General features: G+C 77.0%; 2 non-coding genes across 2 annotated transcripts in view; both read right to left on the bottom strand.

Annotated features, from left to right (window-relative positions):
• The window catches only part of LOC140681649 (28S ribosomal RNA), a 4,377-nt gene extending 4,318 nt beyond the window's left edge, over positions 1 to 59 (bottom strand). Inside the window, exon 1 of the ribosomal RNA XR_012052695.1 lies at positions 1 to 59. This exon is cut by the window's left edge and continues 4,318 nt beyond it. This is a non-coding gene — a ribosomal RNA (28S ribosomal RNA).
• An 873-nt stretch (positions 60 to 932) lies between these two features.
• Positions 933 to 1,085, bottom strand: LOC140681670 (5.8S ribosomal RNA). Its single transcript, XR_012052703.1, has one exon. It is a non-coding gene; the product is annotated as a 5.8S ribosomal RNA (ribosomal RNA).
• Between the last annotated feature and the right edge of the window lie 1,415 nt (positions 1,086 to 2,500).

Here is a 2,500-nt window from a genome sequence, read left to right as displayed (position 1 = left end):
TTTCCTCCGCTGACTAATATGCTTAAATTCAGCGGGTCGCCACGTCTGATCTGAGGTCGCAAGCCCAAAGCTGCGCCGCCCGCTGCGCGCCGCCCGGACGGACCCGACGGCCGCAGGCGGACGGGCTCTCGTTCGCGCTTCTCCCGCCGGCCCCCCGCGCGTCTTCTTTTGCCCCGCTTGCTCTTTTTTCCCCCCCTCCTCCCCCCCCCTCCCCTTGCCCCCCACCGCGGGGGACAAGCGAGAGAGAGAGAGAGAAAGAGAGAGAGAGCGCGCGAGAGATAGACGCGGGGAGACTCGTGCGGGGAAGAGGCGCGTTCGACCCCGTCCCGGAGACGAGAACCGAAAGGCGAGGGAGAGCACGCGGCAGAGACGGCCCCGACCGGGAGGAACCCCGGCCGCCAGGCGGCGGGGCGGCGCGACGGCCTTCGGCGAGGAGAGAGAGTCGGCGAGAACGGCGACGGCGCCCTGAGACGGCGACAGAGAAGGACGGCGAGGGAAGGAGGACGGCGGGTTGGCCCCCCCGCCCCCACGGCGCTCGCACCTCGCGCGCGGCCCGGCAGCACGGCACGGTACCCGCAGACAGCCGCCCGCGCGGGGGGAGGCCGGGGGGCGAGGCCCGCGCGCCTCGCCTCCCTTCTCTCGCCCTTCGTCTCTCGGCGCCCCTTCGGCGGGGCGCCCTCGACCGCGTCTCTCTCGCTCTCTCTTCTCCGGCCGCCGCGCCACCGCCTGGCGGCGCGGCCCCCGGCGAGGACGAGCTCCGCCCCAGCGGCTCGCTCCGGGAGCGGGGAGCTACGGAGCGCTCCCCGAGTCTGCATTTAGGGGGACGAAGGCCCTTGCGCGGCCACGACGGCCGCGGCCGACGGGCCTGCGATGCGACCCCAGCCGCGCCGCCGGGGTGGCGAACCCCCCCCGGGCGGCGATTGATCGTCAAGCGACGCTCAGACAGGCGTAGCCCCGGGAGGAACCCGGGGCCGCAAGTGCGTTCGAAGTGTCGATGATCAATGTGTCCTGCAATTCACATTAATTCTCGCAGCTAGCTGCGTTCTTCATCGACGCACGAGCCGAGTGATCCACCGCTAAGAGTTGTCTGCCTTTCGGCACCCACCCCGCGCACGGGCGGAGGGGCCGGGAGACCGCTCGCGTCGAGCGGCCCCCTCTTTTCTTTCTCTCGCCGAGGGCCCGCGCGCGGCCGCGCGGCCCCGGCTGCCAACCGTACGAGCACACACGCAACCACAAACCGAGGTGGGGGGAAGAAAAAAAACGAAGCGAGAGCGAAACCCACGGAACGCTCCGAAGGTCGGCGGAAAAGCGGGGGGGCCCGCGCCCCCGACCGCCTCCCCCCGCCGCGAGGGTGGGGGGGGGAGACGCCGCCTCCCGTGCCGTCCTTCGAAGGCGGCCCAGGCGCCCGGGCTCGGCCCGGCCTCCGCACGGAGGGAGCCGCGCGGCGCGCGCCGGACCGCGGGGGGCCACGCGGTGGCCCGCCCGGCCTCGTTGCCACGGGACGACGGGACGCACGCGGCCGGGGGCGCGGCCGTCGGCCCCCGCGCGCGCCGCCTCCCCCTTCTCTTACGACCGCTCCCGCGGACTCGCGGAGCGCGCCGCCGCGCCACGGCGCGCGGCCGGCCCTCTCTCTGCTCTCTCTCTCGGCTCGCTCGCTCTCTCTTTCCCCAGCGGCCTTACCGCGCTCGAGACGGCACGCGACGGCCACCGCCCTACCGGCACACACACGGCCCCCCCGCGGGACCGGCTCCCGCCGGGAGAGGGCGAGCGCCTGGCGGACGCGCTCCGCCGCCGGCGCCGGAGGCGGGCGCCACACCGAGACCCGAGCCGGCGTCGCGAGTGCCCGGAGCCTGCCGGGCGGCTGACCCGCCGCCGCGACGGCCGCCCTTCCCGGGACCGCCGCCGCCTCGCACCGCCACGGAGCCCCTTCCCCTTAGGGGCACGCGCCCGGGGGGAAGGCGCGCGAGCGCCGAGCCCGTGGGGGAGCGACGCCCGCCCTACCTTCCTCCCGGTCCGCGAGCGGCCGGGGAAGGGCGACGGGGAGGCGGCGGGCGGGGCCCGGGCCGGGACCGCCGCCGGCGACGGCGGGCGCCTTCCGGCCGACCGTCCCCCGCGCGCTGGCTCGCGGGGGACACTCGCCGAGCGGCGCCGCCGCCGCTCGGCACGGGGCCGCCCGCGCTCGCGGACCCTCCCGGCGACGGAGGGCCCGCCGAGCGCTCGCCCCGGGCGGGCGCGGGCGCTCAGAGCCGGGGGATGGCCGGCGACCGGCGGCCGCCGGCGCGCTCGAGGGGAAGGCCGTCGAGGGGGACAGAGAGAAGGCGCGGCCGCGGCGCCGGACGCGGCGCCGCGCGCGAGAGACCGCGGAGGCGGCCCGGGAAGGAGGAGAGCGCGGCGGGCCCCGGCGGCCGCAACCCCGCAGCTGAGGAAGGGGGGCGAGAGAGCGCGCGCTCTTCTCGCCGGCGTCGCCCGTTTCGAGGCGGGCGGGTCGGCCCCCGCGGCC

This window comes from Taeniopygia guttata, chromosome 37, assembly GCF_048771995.1.
Source record: "Taeniopygia guttata chromosome 37, bTaeGut7.mat, whole genome shotgun sequence".
NCBI lineage: Eukaryota > Metazoa > Chordata > Aves > Passeriformes > Estrildidae > Taeniopygia > Taeniopygia guttata.
The sequence above is the reverse complement of the archived record's forward strand: the minus strand, read 5'-3'. Positions and strand labels throughout refer to the sequence as shown.